Genomic DNA, 19,910 nt, shown 5'->3' with positions numbered 1-19,910 from the left:
ATAAACGTTGAAAAAAAAATTCATTTTAAACCAAGATGGTTCAATATTTCCTTTTTAACTATGAGAAGAAACATCATGCAATGCTACCTTTCTCCCTCTCTCTCTTCCTTCCTGTCCCCCTTCCCCTCCCTCCACTCCTTCCTTCCTTCCTTCCTTCCTTCCTTCCTTCCTTCCTTCCTTCCTTCCTTCCTTCCTCTCTTCTTTCCTTCCTTTGCCTGAGCCTACTGTGTCTTTTCTTCTTATTGATGAAAAGCTGGTGGGAATTTTTGAAGGCTTTGCAGGAAAGAAGCTTATCTTCTGTGGGATCAGAATTTAAACCAACATCCAACTAGTTTTGTCAGTGCTATGATTTTGCCTCAGATTCCCAAAACATTTCTACCTGATATTTTGTGAATTTTCATGCCCCTATTACCCAAAGGGAGACTAAAATATTTGGAAGAGGCATATGTGCCATTGTCTTTGGTCTTAAGCTGGAACACTGGTATTTCACACCCTTCTGGGTTTCTCTTTAATCTCTTTAATTTCTGATCCAGGTGAGGAAAGAGGAGAGTGAAACACAATGAGCTAGAGATACAGATGAGAGGGAGACATGGATAAAATACCGACATGGGGAGTCTCTAAAACTACCTGGAAGAAAACAATAGCAGCAACAACAACACAACAATAATAGGAAGCACCTGACTATATAGTTAATTTTATATTTGGCAATTCCATTATGTTTCTGGCAATCACTAATTTTTCCTGAGGACAATAAGGAGGTATGGGGCTTGCTTCTCCCATTATCCCTTCTCTTGATGCTACAAATCTTTAATTTATTACATCATCTTTTGTACTAGGGGCAGGTAGGACACATGTTATATAATATTCTTTACACTTGCCTTTGGGAAGATCAAATGTGTATCTCATATGTTTAAAAATCCTGAGCATAGTGACATTGTATATAAAGATGCTCAGTACATGTTTATTGAGTAATCCATTGGATAAAAAGTGTGTACAGGGCTCATAAAACCCTAGATAAGCATATTTTTATACCAGATTAAGTAGAGATTATTTTCCATTCTTATTATTTCCACAGTGTCAAACATTCAGAAGTTTAAGGGGATTTTTTTTTTGCATTTATGCAATAGACATAATAGTTTGACTGCTTCTGTTCTCTACACAGAAATTTTCAAAGCATTCTAATAAATCCTGTGAAAGGTTTTGACCATAATGGTTTTTCAAAGCTTACACACAAAGAAACTCAGTTAAGACCAGGCCATAAATAAGACCTCAGTGCTGAAGCAGGGGAAGGCCCTCTATATCTAAACCCATTAAATGAATCATTTATTTTGCTACTCATATGTCATGTTTTGAAGGTCACATAACAATGCTTATTTCTTATGGCCCATCAGCAAGCTATAGAATCAGAGGATGAACCAAGTCCTTGAGTCAAATACTTGAGATGGGTAATTGTATTTCCAGGACTAATACCTGCGTTTATGTTCACCAGGTAAAATCAGATCTCATACCCTGGGAGGGCACAGCATGCTGCCAGGGGCAGGAAAGGGGTTTCTCCATATTGCATGCAGCCTCTGAATAGTTATGTCATATTTAAGTATTTTTGGAACATGGTCCGCTTTTTTGTCTCCCTCAGTACATGATCAGGAGAATTTTGCAAGTAGAGGTGGCATAATAGTTTTGAAAGGATGTGTCTATAAAACAGATGGATCTGGGTTTGAGACTCCATTTGGCCATTCACATACCGTCTATTATTAGACAAGTTACTTAACTTTTCTGGAACGCTTTTCCTCCTATAAATTGAGGCTAATGCTATCTGACAAGATTGCTGTACAGATTTTTTTAAATTGATGTTTATTTATTTTTGAGAGAGTGACAGAGTGTGAGCAAGGAGGGGCAGAGAGAGGTGGAGTCACAGAATCCTAAGCAGACCCCAGGCTCTGAGCTGTCAGCACAGAGCCCATCGTGAGGCTCAAACTCTGGAGCTGTGAGATCATGACCTGAGCCGAAGTTGGATGCTCAACCGACTGAGCCACCTAGGCTTCCCTACTGTGCAGATTTAATGATTTAGCACATGTAAAGTGATTTCCACAATGCCTGACACACAGTAGATGCTTAGTGTATGCTAACAGTCATCACTCCCCTGCTCCTTCTTACAGCTAGAGTCACTTATGGTTGGAATCCTCCCCAGGGTTATGCACCAGAGCCTCTGGCAATTCTGGTGAATTTGTTCTTCATGCTGCTATATGTTCTATTTATTCTTTCACATTTTTGTTAAAGTTTAATCTAAGTTATAACTTACATGCAGTAAAATGCACAAATCTTATGTCTATAGCTCAATAGACATGTGTGTATACCTGTGTAACTACAACCCTGTTCCAGCACCCAGGAGGCTCCCTTATGCCCTTTTCTAGGCAAATGAACCAAGGACCAGGTGCATAACACACAGCTCAAAGTCCAAAATGAAAAAGTGGGGCCCAGGGGCGCCTGGGTGGCTCAGTCGGTTAAGCAGCTGACTTCGGCTCAGGTCATGATCTTGCGGTCTGTGAGTTCGAGCCCCGCGTCGGGCTCTGTGCTGACTGCTCAGAGCCTGGAGCCTGTTTTGGATTCTGTGTCTCCCTCTCTCTGACCCTCCCCCATTCATGCTCTGTCTCTCTCTGTCTCAAAAATAAATAAACGTTAAAAAAAATTAAAAAAAAAAGTGGGGCCCCTTGTTCAAAAAATATTATGAATTTAAAAATAGTGATAATGGAGCATTAAACCAAGCACAGGACCTTCCTAAGTGTGGAACCTTATAAGACACGCATCCATGAAGCCTGCCCTGATTACATTCCCCACCACCAGAGTTAACTACTATTCCAACTTCTGTCTCTACTTGTTATGGTTGGGAACTTAATATAAATGGAATTATACTGTGGATACTCATTTGTGCCTGTTTTTTTTTTTTTTAAATCCCTCATTGTAGTATCTGTGAGATTAACCCATGATGTTGCATATTTTAGTAGTTTTTATTTTCCTCTCTATGTATTCCATTGTATATATACTCTCAATTTATTTATCTGTTTTCTTGTTGATGGAGATTTAGGTTATTTCTAGATATACATAAAGCTGCATACATATGCCTTTTGGTGCACATATGCACTCTTGGGCCTAGGCTTAGGAGTGAAATTGATGAGTTACATGTAAAACACTGTAATAGATACTTCATGTGAAATGATTATGCCTTACGAAATGCACATTAAAACCACAACAAGATCCCATTAAACACTCACTGGAATGGCTAATTTTAAAAAAACTGAAAGGCCATATTTTGATGAAGATATGGAAGAATTGGAACACTCATGTATGCTGAGGGGAGTATAAATTGGTTGAATTACTTTGGGAAAGTTTGGGCAATATTTGTTTGAGCTAAACATATATACCTGACTTATAACCTAGTAATTGTACTAGGATATACAGTAGGATTATTAGGGTGTGTATATATACACACACACACACACACACACATATATAACCAGGATATATGAGCTAGTAATTGTACCCTGGATATATTTATTTTTTACCATATGAAGTGCTTTGAAACTTCTGGAATAAATTTCAATCTAATTGTTGCTTTATTAATAGGCTGCAGAGGCCATTTGCAGTGGAAGTCAGTCATACCTAACTTGCTGGTCATGATAACTCGGTGTTTTATATATCTGCTTAAAAGCTCCTGCTATATTCTGTTTTCCCACCTGTAGGCAAGAAATGGGTCAAGACGGAGGCCTGATGGGATAGAAAAAAAGTCTCCATTAAGAACCATCTTTTATTTCCCATTTTCTTATAGCTTATTAGTGGAGGAAAGCAGGAATAGGGCACATAGGCACTTGGTGTTTTATGAAGTGAATGTTAATGGGCCTCAGATATATCCCTCTTGAGACATGAGTGCAAGGTGGCTTGTAGAATGTATTCAGAAAGGTCCTCATCACAAATGTGATATTGCAGTGGGCTCAGTTTCATGCACTTGCTTAGCGCATAGGTTTCCAAACTCTAGCCCAGAGAATATGTCCCGGTGTCCTGAGGAAATTTTAGAAAAGGCATATTCCTTGGTATTATCTCTTGGCGATTCTGATTCAGCAGCTCTGGATTAGGACCCAGAAAATCTGCATTTTTGAGATGCTCTTCTTGTGATCAGCAGCCACAGCTGGCCAAGGCAGAGCACGTGACAACAACAGCCTGTACAACAGAAGACCTTTGCTAACCTCTACCTGTTCAACTAGACCACAAATATGCACGTAGCTGCTGTCACCAACTCCTCCCCCCACAAAGTGACTGGAAAATCTCCGCGAAAGCCAAAATTAAAACTCTAAAAATAGACCGATGTCATCACTCACCTAACTAGAATATAATCCATATCCTTGGGAAGAACCTACTTGTTGGATGGATCTTTCTTGAACAACCAGTGCCTAAATTCTTAAGCTAATCACTTTACCCTTGGATCTTTCAGGTGTCTCTGACAGAGACAGTCTCTATAACAAAGCCAGGTAACAGTTATTAACCATCTTTTGAACATTGTCTCTGATCTAGTCTCTTTGCACATATAGTATCTCATTTAATCCTTAAAGCAACTTTTGCAAGCTTGACACTATGATTATGCTTATTCTGTAAGTTAAAAAACAAAAACAAAGACCTAAAACAGTGAGTTTAATTTACCTGATTAATGTTCAGGCAAATAGTGAGAAGGTCAGAGTACTACAAAACTTGCAGCCTGGGGGAGGGTGTTTTTGGGTTACTAAAGAGAAACCAGGGTTCAAACACAAGTCTTTCTGGTTTTCTCGATGACACTTGGTGTCTAGGCCCAGCCTCCTTTCCTTCTTTGCCTAAACACATTGTTTATGTAACATGTATTGCATTAGAACATAGCTTTTATTTGTCATATCGTAAATGTTTGACTTGGAGTTCTGGGACTCCAAGGAAAAAGGTCTTCATTCTCTGTTGTAAAGCTGATCTTCTATCAGGCATTCCGAAGTATAGGGATCAGGGGTTGTGTTGTAATGAGGCCCCACCGCAGGCTGTGCATAAATCGGATTGCTCTTAGTTATGTTTTCCTGATGCCCACAGTAGTTTGACCTAAATGAATAGATAATTACTCAGGCTGTTACAAACATTCCGATCCATTTGGTGATCCCTTTATTAAATGAAACAGGCCCTTTTATTCCTTTTCTGATTCTGCCTGTTAATAGAATAATCTCAAAGCTATTAGCATTTAAAGAGGAATTAGACAAAGATGTCCAGAATTGTCCCTTCTCCTGGCTCGTGGTTGCTCATGGGACCCTTGCTTTAGCTAATTAGCCTGAAATGAATATTAAGTGCATTGATCTCTATCAAACACATCCTGGAAGGAAAGCTTTTGTGAAAGTCATTTCAGTTGCAGACTTAGGTTGCCCGTAGCTAAGTATCTAACCCCAAACAATAGGCACTGGGAACATCCCAGAATTCAAACAAAACAAAACAAAAGAAAACAATCCATAGAAGGTGGCACAAGAAGGGCTCTTACACTTCTTGAAATGCCCTTGTTTAAGTCCTAACGCCACCTGGTTTAGCTTTATTTTCATGGGAACCAACTAGGGAAAGATATACAACATCTCTTTCCTTTTTTGTCTTCATACCTAGGAAAGCTTGTAAGACCTTTGCCTCATAGCATAGCACAGCACAGAGAGTAAGTGTTCTGCTCCTGGGTTCACGTCCTGGCTAGACCTATCTATAGCTGCTGTGGGACCTTGGGCAGATAATCTCCTTAAGTCCAAATTTGCACACCATCAATAAATCTTTAACATATTTCCTATGCGATAGGGGTGTGAAATGGACACAGTAAAAATTAGTCAGAAAATATTGGTTATTAATAATAAAGACTGGGATAAGAGCCCTGACACATGGCATCAAAAAAGCCATACAATCTCTAACTCTTACCAGTTAAATGTTAAAATTACCAGAGGAAAGAAGAGAGTTGTTTTTTCTTCTTTTTGAGGGACATTGCAATGTGGCATTGTGGTAGGAAAAAAACAACCCTGAAGTTGGGTGACAATAAAGACCTAAATATGAATCTATGCTCTGTTTCTTATTTAGGCCATACTGCTTTAAGCTTTTTGAAGTGCGATATCTGTTAAGTGGAGATATGGTTGTGCTTACCTCTGAGTGCTACATCGTCTGGATTTAATGAAATAATGTTTACCAAACACCGAGCACACTAATTGTGCTCAGTCTTTTGTGGCTCTGTTTTCCTTGACCTTTTCCGGGAAATGTGTATTAATTCCTCTCATTAATATTAATGTTGCTGCCATTGATAGAGCTGGAGAGAGGAGGGTAGAGTCGGAACTGTGAGGGGCAAACGGATTGGCAGCTCAGCGCACAGGAGGGCTGCAGAGAAGCCATAGCCGTGGGATGCAAAAGTGGGACGCCATTTAACCACCCTGCAAACCACCCCGAAACCCAACTGAAATGAGAACTCCTCAAAGTTGGAAAACTCGAACCTGTTTTTCAAAGGAGAAACCCAGCACACACACACACACACACACACACACACACACACACACACACACACACACTCGAAAACATGCTTGCTGTTTTCAAGCCCTTTTCCTATTTTTTTTGCCATGTCACTTTGATTTCATAGAGCAAGACTGAGTTAATTTGGTTCTGTCTTCTAGCTCATTCCTAAGCAAAGGGAAGGGTTGGTCGGAGAGGAAGGGAGTGAGTAGAACAACATAGGTGCTTCTCCTGAGGTTGGGAAGGCACCTCTTCTAATGGACCCTACAAATCTGGGGCCTGCACCTGCAGCTTCCATCCAGCCAAAGCCACGTGGGGTGGGGGCGGGGCCCTCTCTCAGAACTGACTTGGGTCAGGGCCCTCTCTCAGCCCTGGACTTCCTCAGCCTTCTCAATTCTCAGCCGGCGGCTTAAAGCACCACGGGACTCAGAGCCCTCCTGCTGGAGCTGCCGGGCAGGCTGCAGATCCTCTTTAATTCTTCCCGTCATTTGAGTCACACGTGTCTCAGTCACAATAAGGCACCTGCACGCTTTGCCCTTGTCACCATGACAACCAGCTCCGGAGGGGTATTAGGCAGGCAGCACAGAAGGAGGTCTGTGTTTCTGCTCTCCTGCTGGTGGTGCTGCCGACACACAGTCCTTCCCGCAGCCAGGGTGACGCGGTCTTCGTGGCCTTTCACCTCCATTTCTGGGGCCAAGGGAGAGGTGGGGGCGGGGCTGAAAGCCGAGTTCCAGAAGCTGTGCGGCTGTTGAAGATGTTCCCAGGCTCCAGGGAATAGAGAGCCACCTTTTCTCTCCTGTCAGCACTGTCTGAGCTTCAGTCTTTTAACAGATGAGATGCTTTCCTCACGAGCAGGAAGAAAAGGGGGCGGGGGAGGGAAGGAGTTCAATCAATTATTTATCGGGGCTTCCTGATGCTTAACAAGCCACTTGTCTCCCATGCCGCCACCTCCCACCACCACCATCAAATGAACTAGTCTCAGCAGTAAGGCAGAATGAAAAGTACCGCGTCCCTGGAAAAACAGGGGCAGGTTTGAATCCCAGCTTTGCATCTTGTATTTACGCGCGCTGTGTCAACTCCTGACCTGTCTGAGGCTCTCGAATTGAGCACCAATTACTGATCAACAAATCTATTATTGATTTGTTGTGAGGGTGAAGAGACAGTGATAAATGTAATTTGCCAGCACGTTAGTGGCCATAAAGACAAAGAACTGTGGCTTTTCTTATCTTACCATGGACATAACGGTGCCAACAGGTCAAGATTACAATTTTGAACTTCTTCTTTTCTGGAAATCGTGGGAATTAACAAAGTATTTCCCCAGGATCCTGAAACAGCTAGTACTTGACTACTCTAACAGAGTCATTTTTGAAGTGTGCTCCTGGGACCTGTAGCACCAGCATCACCTGGGGGCTTGCTGGTGATGCAAATTCTTTGGTACCCCCCCCCCCCACAAACACCTCCCTTCCCCGCCCCCCCCCCCGATCTACAGAGTCAGAATTCTGGAGGTGGGACTCAGCAATCTGTGTTTTAAGAAGCCCCTGTTTAAGTTTGAGAACCAATTTCTCCAACAGAAGTAGAAAGCACTTGACTAAGTTTCTTGCAGACACAGAGGGCATCTTGCCTCTCTCTTTAGGTTTCTGGCACTTAGTAGAATGACTGATGCTGTATGTGCTCTGCAAACGTTTGCTGAGTGAATGGATCTCCTACTATACTGTTGCCGTTGGTCCAGCACTGTCCCACCATTACTTTGTTTGTTTTCTAGCCCCCATGAAACTTGCCCCCTCCCCTGCCCCTACAGTCTTTAAACTTAATATCCCCATTCTAAAGTAAAAGACATGGGGAATACTATTAAATACATTTAAACAGGAAACTCTGCCTCTGACTTGACCGCTCAGAGCCTTTGATTTTTAATAAGCCTGTGCACTATGGCTCTCCAAAAGGATACAGGCACTGCTCAAGCATCATGCCACCTCCAACACTCCTTAGCTGTATGACTGTGGGCAAATTTAGGGCTTCTTAGCCTCAGGTTTTTTGTTTTTGTTTTTTAAATCTTTCTATATTTTTCATATTCATAGCATTGCATGCTTTGGTATGCAGATTATAACAAAGTTAATGAAAATTTACTAACTAATAATACATTCAACAAATAGATTCTCTTTCTTATTTTTATTAAAGTCAGTATTGATAGGAGGGACTTGTTAGCCTTATTAGTATGTGGATAATAACATTTTTTTAAAATCTTAGTTTCCCTGGTTGCCGGTGGCTGGTTTTCCAGTGACTGCAGTGAAGACGTTGATTATTTTGGGAGGGGACGACACAGACCAGAACCCAGCCCTGAACTTTGGATTCTAGTTTCTAAGTTCACAAGGAGACTGAGCAAGTGCTTTCGATGTGGATAAAACAAAAATAAAAACTGGGTTTAGTGAGAGAGAAAGAAAGGGATTTTTCTGTGAATGCCCACAGTTGGGTTTACAGGATAATCACCAAGGCTAAAAAAACAAACAAACAGGGCATAAAGATGTTACAAAAAGGAGGCCATAAAGACAGAGAAGGTGAAGGAGGGAGGGAGAGAGGGGAAAGAGAAAGAGAAAAAAAAAATAGAAGAGAGCAAGAAAAGACAAACAGAATGAGAGAATGATTCTGGGAATTCTGAACACATGGGGTAAGCACTCCATCTCTGAGCATAGACGTAGATTGGAAGACTCAGACACACTGCAAATGGCACCATGAGAAAATAGAGTGTCCAAGGGAAGTCCGTAAGTGGAGGGACTTGAGGTTAGCCTCATATTGTTCCACATCTTGCAGCCAGTTTTGGAGAGAGTAGTCAAGATTTCCTTGTTGCCTCTGGGGATAGAGAAGTGCTCAGAACACTAAGGAGATCAGAGCAGCCATCATCATCCCCATCATCACGGGTTAGCATCATGTCCAAAAGACCAGACAGATCTTGCCACACTTCAGTAAATACCATTGCAGAATGCCCGTTGACCAGGCAGACCGACTATGTCCAAGGATGACAGTCAGACAGAGACCTATACCCAAGAAATAATTTTCTCAAATCAAGACAATATGAAAACTATCTGGGAACATAAATCTCTTTCTTGCAGTTCATCCTTGATCCGTTGGACAGAGAGATGAGAAGGAGGAGGAGGAGAAAGAAACTGAAAACCAGAGTACTTCTACGAAATGATCAAATAGCAAATGAAATAATGATGCTTGAGCTTGGTGAAAAAAAAATAAACAGTAAGCTTAAGGTCATTTAAGCTTGACTTAAATAACTTAAGTTGAAGGAGGGTGGGGTGATTTGTCTTCTCTAAGCAGATGGTTGAATTTGGTCAGAGTTCCAGTTAGAAGCCAATGAGGCTTATTCTTTTTACACATGAGCATAGAATATAAATGTCACCCTCTCTACCATTGCTTACACATGGCGTGTTTGACTGAACTTTACAGGAGGAAAGATGAGATACTCTGTCACACTGAAACGCTCATATAAAGGAGGTTTCCCAAATAGGAGACAATTCTGAATGCTGGGGAGGCAAAATATGACAAGATACTACTCATTTTGTATTTCTGTCTCTTACAAGAATGCTGATATTCAGTAAAGGTGGTAAAATACATGAATGGGTTAGAAGTGCCATGGTGAGACAGCTCCTTTGAGATGGCAGTACCAGGCACGGCTTCTAGAAGATACAGGACTTGATACTATCCCATCCTGCACCCAGACTGATCCTTTTAACATAGAAGTCAGATAATGTGGCTCCTCTGCCCAGACTCTTTGGTGGCTCCCCACCTGCTTAGAGTGAAAACCAGAACCCTAACAGTGACCTCATGGCACTACTGACCTGTCTCACCTCCTGTCCTGTCACTTTCCTCGTCATCCATGTGTGCTTCAGACATGCTAGCTGGTGTTTTCTTTGTTCTTGCATCAAGCATGCTTTCCTCTTTAGGCCTTTGCACTGGTTGTCCTCTTGGCTCAGCTATTCTACTGAACACCTGCAATCCTAACATATTATTTATGGGTTTTTATGTTTTTTCGTTATTTTCTGTTTCCTTCTTCTGGAGTGAAGGCTTCATAAAGGCAGGGATTATTTTTTGCCAGTTTTGTTTAAAAACGTTTTTGGAGCACCTGGGGGGGCTCAGTTGGTAAGCCTCCAACTTTAGCTCAAGTCATGATTTCACAGTTCATGAGTTTTAGCCCTGCGTTGGGCTCTGTGCTGACAGCTTGGAGCCTGGAGCCTGCTTTGGATTCTGTGTCTCCCTCTCTCTACCTCTCTCCCTGTTCACACTCTGTTTCTGTCTCTCAAAAATAAACAAACATTAAGAAAATTTTCTTAAATAAAAGAAAATAAAAATATTTTTGATTCATTAATACCTGGCGCAGAGTAGACAGTAAATATATGCTGAATGAATGAATGAATGAATGAATGAATGAATGAATGAAATGTGGAGAGGATAACCACTCCATGAATCTCTTTTAGGCATCTTTTGAAATGGAGGTAGTAATTGGTTCATATAGTGCTGTGCATACTTCTTAAATGAATTGTTCATTGAAGGTAGGTAACTCAGAATGTGAATATTTGAAATTCCCTTTATGGAAAAAAGTTTTCTACTTACTAACCATAGTTCTCGACTGGAGGAAATTCTGATTTGAGTTCACATCCACTCTCAAAATTGTTGCAAGTTTTCATGGGGATTCAGGGAAAGATGTACCCATAAAAGCCACTTAATAAAGAAATTTCCCAATGAAATGCTCACTGGAGACCAAAGTCACCAAGATCTCATTAAAGTGTTATGCACACAATAATGCTTCTTCACTGCCTGGGTCACTTTGCTGCCAAGGTACATCATGAAGGGAAGGTGATAAATCTCATAGATTTTTCCTGTTTCACCCCCGGTTTCAAGTCAGAAAGATTGTCCTCCACCCAACGGGCTGAGAGGCAACAATGAAATGTTCAAAAGAAACTACAGTGGCTTGGCTCACATGGAGTCTTTCCGAGATGTGAACACTGAGGACCTTGAGTCCTTGGGATACTTTTGTTGCTAAAGAAACTGAATTCCTTTTAAGTGTGGTTACATTGAAAAGAGGAACAATGTTGGGAAGCCATTGTTATGTCTTCCTAGAGCAAATGTGCACAGCTTTCAAGTTAAAACTGGACATTGAAAATCTAAAAGCTATCTCTGTGGACTTTTATATTAGAAGCTCTCTATAATATGTGGATCAGTAGGATCCTTTGGAACCTACATTCATTGTGCCCACATGAAATAGGCCAGACCCCACTGGGAATCAAAAAAAGAGTAAACTGCTCATTCATTTGGTGGTACTGGGTGGGAATGGGGAGGGGGAAGATTAACTCTTTCAGGAGGTTGAGTATAGACACAGACGGAGGTATGAGATATGAGATGGGGAAGAGAAGAAGAGTTGTTTATAATATGTCAGCTATTCAGATATTTTATTTCTATAAAAAAGTGATACACTTGATGTAATTTCTGAGTGCTTCCCTTCGCATGTAGATATGGATATAGTTTAATTTGTAAAAGCATTTCTTTTCCAATAACCTTGTGTACTTCAAAATTCTAAGTACCTGAAAGAAAATGGGGGAAAATTTCATTAAAAAAATGTTGTGATGGTAAGGTCCAAAATGATATAGTTTTATGAGATATATTCCTGATAGGTTTTTTTGTTGTTGTTGTTTCTTTGTTTGTTTAGACATTCTGACATTAAAATACTTACTGGATAATTTTTTTGTGACCTAAAAATGATTGCTGCCAAAATATGAAAACCTAAACCAAACCAAAACTGTTGTTTCTTGAACACTTAGGATAGGTCGGAAACCTTGTTCGATGATAAAGACTTTATTTCAGCGAATCTTCATAGCTATGAGAAACAATGATCTTCATCTTGCATAAGAAGAAACTGGCACTCAGGGAGTGTAAATTATTTTTCCAAAGTCTCACAGCTTCCAAAGGAAGGGAATCCACAAACTCAGCTGTTCCACTGACTTCTAAACCTATTGTCTTCAGTGTCTATGTACACACCCTCTACAATGAAAAAAATAATTTTATTTCCAGCCCATAGAATCTAACTCAGTTTATTTGTTCCCATTTTTACGAGGAAAATCACATAATAATAAAAATTAAAAGACATTCCTCATGCCAGTTGCTTAAAATAATTAAAGGACACTATGTTTACATAAAAATTTAGTCAAATATATTTTTGCATGATTGTAATCACTATGAATGTAGAATTTTGTAGTTTCCTTTTTTAATTTTATGTCATACACATTTGACATGATGTTGACAATTCAAAAAATATTTAAAAATATTTGTGTAACATTTCAATGAGTAGACACACCATAATGTTGGACATTTTAGTTATTTCTCATCTTTAGGTATTATGGTTAATATTGTAGTCAGCATCTTAATTGAAAGGGAAAAAAAGCTAAATGAATGGTTTTTCCAGAATAATTTCTGAGAATGGGATTACTGAGGTACCTTTATTTCCATTTTTTTAATTTTATTTTTTTATTTTTTAAAATTTACAACCAAATTAGTTAGCATATAGTGCAACAATGATTTCAGGAGTAGATTCCTTAGTGCCCTTTACCATTTATCCCACCCCCCCCTCCCATAACCCTCAGTTTGTTCTCCATATTTATGAGTCTCTTCTGTTTTTCCCCCTCCCTGTTTTTATATTATTTTTGTTTCCCTTCCCTTATGTTCATCTGTTTTGTCTCTTAAAGTCCTCATATGAGTGAAGTCATATGATTTTTGTCTTTCTCTGACTGACTAATTTCACTTAGCATAATACCCTCCAGTTCCATCCACGTAGTTGCAAATGGCAAGATATCATTCTTTTTGGTTGCCGAGTAGTACTCCATTGTATATATATCCACCACATATCCTTTATCCATTCATCCATCAATGGACATTTGGACTCTTTCCATACTTAGGCTATTGTTGATAGTGTTGTTATAAACATGGGGGTGCATGTGTTCCTTCAAAACAGCACACCTGTATCCCGTGGATAAATGCCTAGTAATGCAATTGGTAAGTCGTAGTTTTTTGAGGAACCTCCATACTGTTTTCAGAGTGGCTGCACCAGCTTACATTGCCATCAACAATGCAAAAGAGATCCTCTTTCTCCGCATCCTTGCCAACATCTGTTGTTGCCTGAGTTGTTAATGTAAGCCATTCTGACAAGTGTAAGGTGATATCTCCTTGTGGTTTTGATTTGTATTTCCCTGATGATGAGCGCTGTTGAGCATTTATTCATGTGTCAGTTGGCCATCTGGATGTCTTCCTTGGGGAAGTGTCTATTCATGTCTTTTGCCCATTTCTTCACTGGATTATCATTTTTTTGGATGTTGAATTTGATAAGTTCTTTGTAGATTTTGGATACTAACACTTTATCTGATATGTCATTTGCAAAAATCTTCTCCCATTCTGTCGGTTGCCTTTTAGTTTTGCAGATTGTTTCCTTCCTGTGCAGAAGTTTCTTATTTTGATGAGGTCCTAGTAGTTCATTTTTGCTTTTGTTTCCCTTGCCTCCAGAGACGTGTTAAATAAGAAGTTGCTGTGGCCAAGATCAAAGAGATCTTGCCTGGTTTCTCCTTGAGGATTTTGATAGCTTCCTGTCTTACACTGAGGTCTTTCATCCATTTTGAGTTTATTTTTATGTATGGTGTAAGAAAGTGGTCAGGTTGTCTGCATTTCTCTGTCCAGTTTTCCCAGCACCACTTGCTGAAGAGACTGTCTTTATTGCATTAGGTATTCTTTCCTGCTTTGTCAAAGATTAGTTGGCCATATGTTTATGGGTCCATTTCTGGGTTCTCTATTCTGTTCCATTGATCTGAGTGTCTGTTCTTGCGCCAGTACCATACTGTCTTGATGATTACAGCTTTGTAGTATAGCTTGAAGTCTGGTATTGTGATGCCTCCTGCTTTGGTTTTCTTTTTCAAGATCACTTCAGTGATTTGGGGTCTTTTCTGGTTCCATACAAATTTTAGGATTATTTGTTCTAGCTCTGTGAAGAATGCTGGTGTTATTTTGATAGGGATTGCATTGAATATGCAGATTCCTTTGGGTAGTATTGACATTTTAACAATATTTGTTCTTCCTATCCAGGAGCATGAATCTTTTTCCATTTTTTTGTGTCTTCTACAATTTCTTCACAAGATTTCTATAGTTTTCAGTGTATAGATTTTTCACCTCTTTGGTTAGATTTATTCCTAAGTATTTTATGTTTTTTTGTGCAACTGTAAATGGGATCAATTCCTTGATTTCTCTTTCTGTCCCTTCATTGTTGGTTATAGGAATGCAACCGATTTCTGTGCATTGGTTTTATATCCTGCCGCTTTGCTGAATTCATGGATCAATTCTAGCAGTTTTTTGGTAGAATCTTTTGGGTTTTCCATATAGAGTATCATGTCATCTGTGAAGAGCGAAAGTTTGACCTCCTCCTGGCCATTTTGGATGCCTTTTATTTCTTTGTGTTGCAGAGGCTAAGACTTCCAATACTATGTTGAATAGCAGTGGTGAAAGTGGACATCCCTGTCTCATTCCTGACCTTAGGGTGAACCTCTCAGTTTTTCCCCATTGAGGATGATATTAGCGTTGGGTCATTCATATATGGCTTTTATGATCTCGAGGTATGCTCCTTCTATTCCTATTTTCTTGGGGGTTTTTATCAAGAAACACTGCTGTATTTTGTCAAATGCTTTCTCTGCATGTATTGAGAGGATCATATGGTTATTGTCCTTTCTTTTATTGATGTGATGAATCACGTTAATTGTTTTGCAGATATTGAACCAGCCCTGAATCCCAGGGATTTATACCTGACACCACTTGGTTATGGTGAATAATTTTTTTAATGTATTGTTGGATCCGGTTGGCTAATATCTTGTTGAGGATTTTTATCCATGTTCATCAGGGAAATTGGTCTATAGTTCTCCTTTTTAGTGGGGTCTCTGTCTGGTTTTGGAATCAAGGTAATGCTGGCTTCATGGAAAGAGTTTGGAAGTTTTCCTTCCATTTCTATTTTTTGGTACAGCTTCAAGAGAATAGGTATTAACTCATCCTTAAATGTTTGGTAGAATTCCCCTGGAAAGCCACCTGGCCCTGGACTCTTGTTTTTTGGGAGATTTTTGATTACTAATTCGATTTCCTTACTGGTTATGTGTCTGTTCAAATTTTTTTTTCTTCCTGTTTCAGTTTTGGTAGTTTATATGTTTCTAGGAATTTGTCCATTTCTTCCAGATTGCCCATTTTACTGGCATATAATTGCTCAGAATATTCTCTTATTATTGTTTTTATTTCTACTGTGTTCTTTATGATCTCTCCTTTTTCATTCTGGATTTTATTTATTTGGGTCCTTTCCTTTTTCTTTTTGATCTAACTGACTAGTGGTTTATCAATTTTGTTAATTCTTTCAAAGAACCAGCTTTTGGTTTCATTGATCTGTTCTGGTTTTTTTGGTTTCGGTAGCATTAATTTCTGCTCTAATCTTTATTATTTCCTGTGCTCTGCTGGTTTTGGGTTTTATTTGCTGTTCTTTTTCTGGCTCCTTAAGGCATAAGGTTAGGTGTATCTGAGATCTTTCTCCCTTCTTTAGGAAGGCCTGGATTGCTGTATACATTCCTCTTATGACCGCGTTTGCTGTGTCCCAGAGGTTTTAGGTTGTGGTGTTATCATTTTCTTTGACTTCCATATACTTTTTAATTTCCTCTTTAACTGCTTGGTTAGCCCATTCATTCTTTAGTAGGATGTTCTTTGGTCTCTAAGTAGTTGTTACCTTTCCAAATTTTTCCTTGTGGTTGATTTCGAGTTTCATAGTGTTGTGGTCTGAAAATATGCACGGTATAATCTCAAACTTTTTTGTACTTACTTAGCGCTGATTTGTGTCCCAGTACATGGTCTACTCTGGAGAACGTTCCATGTGTACCGGAGAAGAATGTGTATTCTGCTGCTTTAGGATGAAATGTTCTGAATATATCTGTTAAGTCCATCTGTTCCTGTGTGTCATTCAAACCCATTGTTTCCTTGTTGATTTTTTGATTAGATGATCTGTCCATTGCTATGAGTGGGGTGTTGAAGTCTGTTACTATTATAGTATTACTATCAGTGAGTTTCTTTATGTTTGTGATTAATTTATTTATATATTTGGGTGCTTTCAACATTTGGTGCATAAGTGTTTACAATTGTCATGTCTTCTTGGTGGATAGTTCCCTTGATTATGATATAGTGCCCTTCTGCATCTCTTGATACAGTCTTCATTTTAAAGTCTAGATTGTCTGATATAAGTATGGCTACTCTGGCTTTCTTTTGTTGACCATTAGCATGATAGATGACCATTAGCATGATAGATAGATGGTTCTCCATCCCCTTATTTTTAATCTGAAGGTGTCTTTAGGTCTAAAGTGGGTATCTTGTAAACAGCATATAGATTGATCTTGTTTTCTTATCCATTCTGTTACCCTACGTCTTTTGGTTGGTGCATTGAGTACATTGATGTTCAGAGTGAGTACTGAAAGATATGAATTTATTGCCCTTATGTTGCTTGTAGCGTTGGAGTTTCTGGTGGTGTTCTCTGGGCCTTTCTAATCTTTGTTGCTTTGATATATATATATATATATATATATATATATATATATATATATATATAGCATTTTTAATCTTTCTGGCTATTTTTTTTACTTCTTTTATCTCTGCATAAAGGGATTCTAATCTATTTTCGACTCCAGCTAGTATTCTTATTATCGTGATTCTAAATTCTGGTTCAGACATCTTGCTTGTATCTGTGTTGGTTAAATCCCCAGCTGTTGTTTCTTTGTGCTCTTTCTTTCGGGGTGAATTCCTGCTGATCTGTGGTTCAGGTTGTGCAGATCCTCCAGTCAGTTTTCTAGGTGTAGGATGATTTTGTGTTGGTCTGGCTATATTTCATGAATGCGAGACACAAAAACTTCCATGTTGTTCTGCCATCTTGGCTCCCTCTCCTAGTTACCTTTATTTCCATTGGTATGCATTAGATATATTGCTTTTCAAAATGGTAGACTCACATTGCAGTTGTGTCCCAAATTTCTTGATCTTATACATTTTACCACATCTTTACTATCTTTGGCAGTTGTGATTTATTTTAAAAGTTCATCTGTGCAATAGCCATGAAATATAGCCTCATTATTTTAACTTACATTAACTTGATTATTTGTAAGATAGAACATTCCCCCACATATTCCTTGAGAATGCTAATTTTCTCTTTTTATCATTCAAATGAGTACTATTGCATAAATACATTATTTTCTCATTTCTCATATTAACAAAGAATATATGCATGTATCTTAATCTAAGTAAATATATATTTTATATATCTGTAGATATATAAATATGTATGTTTTTTCACTTTACTTTGATAAACCCATTGCAGGACATATAACATATCAAATGATTCTTTTCTCTGAGAGGATATCAAAAGGTCTAGTGTTTTTATCATGTACTACTGAGAAATTTATTTTATTTATTTATTTTTAAACATTTTTTATGTTTATTTATTTTTTTTTTTTGAAAGAGAGAGAGAGAGAGACACGGAGCACAAGTGGGGGATGGGCAAAGAAAGGGAGACACAGAATCCCAAGCAGGCTCTAGGCTCTCTGAGCTGTCAACACAGGGCCTGATGCGGAGCTCAAACCCCCTGAATGCGAGATCACTGCCTGAACCGAAGTTGGATGCTCAATAGACTGAGCCACCCAGGTGCCCCAAACTTTATTTATTTTAATGAGATAATCCATATTACCTTTACTTGACTCGTAAGCTTCCAGTACATCGATGAAATCGTCGCTCCAGTCTAATTAAGGGATTGTCATAAGAATCCTATCATTTGTAGGCTGGTGACCCTGCTGGGTATGAAGGATGTGGCCAAGGGGATGACAGATGCAAGGTTTTGAGAGCCAATGGTGCCTGCACTCTGTGCCATGTTTGGGACCCCGAGAGAGGGCACTTGGATCAAGCCCAAGATTTTAGTGCAGACTTTTAGCCCAGCACACAACATGAAAAATAAGCTCTGAGTGTCACATGTGGCAGCTGCCATCTAGAGACCCACTACTTAGTTGTAGGCAATTTTTGGTCTCATAAATTTTCATGGAACTGTGGCTATAGAAAGGACTTAAAACTATAAAACTTATCCTTGAAGTAAAAACAAGAGAGTCTGTCTACTTGTTTGAAGTGTTTCAGCCATAGAAGTGCATTTGGATGACTCCAGAGAGGGTAAAGGGCTTACACCAAGACAGACAAAACTTGTTCTCACTTAATGCTTGGTAAGCACAATCATGTTGGGCCATATTTCAGAGGCTCTTTGACCTGCAAATGGGCAATAAAATGCCATGACATTGGGTGAAAAGTAATGAGAGCATGTGGCCCTCGTTCTACCTTTTTTCCTTCCTGGTTAAAACCTTCTTTAAAAAAAAAACCTTCTTTGACATTAAACAGAAACAGGACACCTACTCAGCACTAGGCATTCCCTAAAGGTTAGAAGGTCTGAGAAGTGACATCATTTATTTAAAAACAATAAGTTCATTTATCTTATCATTCACTCACCAATCAGGGAGTGGATTGCAACATAGTACAACTGAAAATTTAAACTTCAGTGTTTTAACTTCTAAGTTCTCTGCCAACTATTTAGCAGTATCCCTGGGCTAGATGGATAGCATATCTGAGACTATGTTTCTTATTTCTGAAATGAGAGGCGGGACCAGATTACCAAGTTTTCTTCCGGCTGTCACATTTTGTGATTCTTTAGTAACATATGCATCAAGAATGTACTTCTGGCACAAGGCTCTCCTGGCTTAGGAGCAAAGTATGAAAGAAATGTAAGATATATCCCCTGTTGTGCCAGATTTTTTAATCTTGTGACCCTCCCACAAACATAACAGGCAAGTGATGATGCATGCACCCAAAAAAGCGGGCATACAAGAGTAGTGTTTCGAGGTTGTCTTGACAATAGATGAGACAATACCCAGTGTGTGAAGGCTGGAGAGATAATATCATGGATTGGATGCTCTGCAGACCTGTATTCCCAGTTGGACTTACAGTACCTGCTTCCTGGGCTGTGTGGTTTAAGTATTTGGACTTCTAGGATTTAGTTTGCTAAAATCAGAAGGTAGTAATTTCCTAGCTTCATTTATTATTCTAAGAGTTAAGGGATAGTATGTGTAGCATATTCTAGTTCCCTGATATGTTGTAGACACTTAAAAAATGGCAGACAGGATATGGAGAAGGGTGGAGATACGGGAAGAGGAGAAATGTGGGCAGTATAGACCAAGGCTTTGGGTCAGATCTTAAGAGTATTTGTTTTTTGTACTTTCAAATGAATAAAGGAATTTGGCAAATGTGGCATACGTGTA

The 19,910-nt window shown here is 39.3% G+C and overlaps 2 long non-coding RNA genes across 5 annotated transcripts in view; one reads left to right on the top strand and one right to left on the bottom strand.

Moving 5' to 3' along the window:
* Positions 1 to 19,910, top strand: part of LOC109492102 — a 1,189,585-nt gene that overhangs the window by 744,954 nt on the left and 424,721 nt on the right. The gene's annotated exons all lie outside the window — the stretch shown is intronic.
* On the bottom strand, positions 4,884 to 7,006 carry LOC123380579. Of its 2 annotated transcripts, none has more exons than XR_006586549.1 (2): positions 6,166 to 7,006; positions 4,884 to 5,106 (listed from the first exon to the last, which is right to left on the bottom strand). It is a non-coding gene; the product is annotated as an uncharacterized LOC123380579 (long non-coding RNA). The 2 variants fall into 2 exon arrangements; XR_006586550.1 differs by having other exon boundaries at positions 6,870 to 7,003.

The sequence above is a fragment of the Felis catus genome, chromosome D1 (assembly GCF_018350175.1).
Source record: "Felis catus isolate Fca126 chromosome D1, F.catus_Fca126_mat1.0, whole genome shotgun sequence".
NCBI lineage: Eukaryota > Metazoa > Chordata > Mammalia > Carnivora > Felidae > Felis > Felis catus.
The sequence above is the reverse complement of the archived record's forward strand: the minus strand, read 5'-3'. Positions and strand labels throughout refer to the sequence as shown.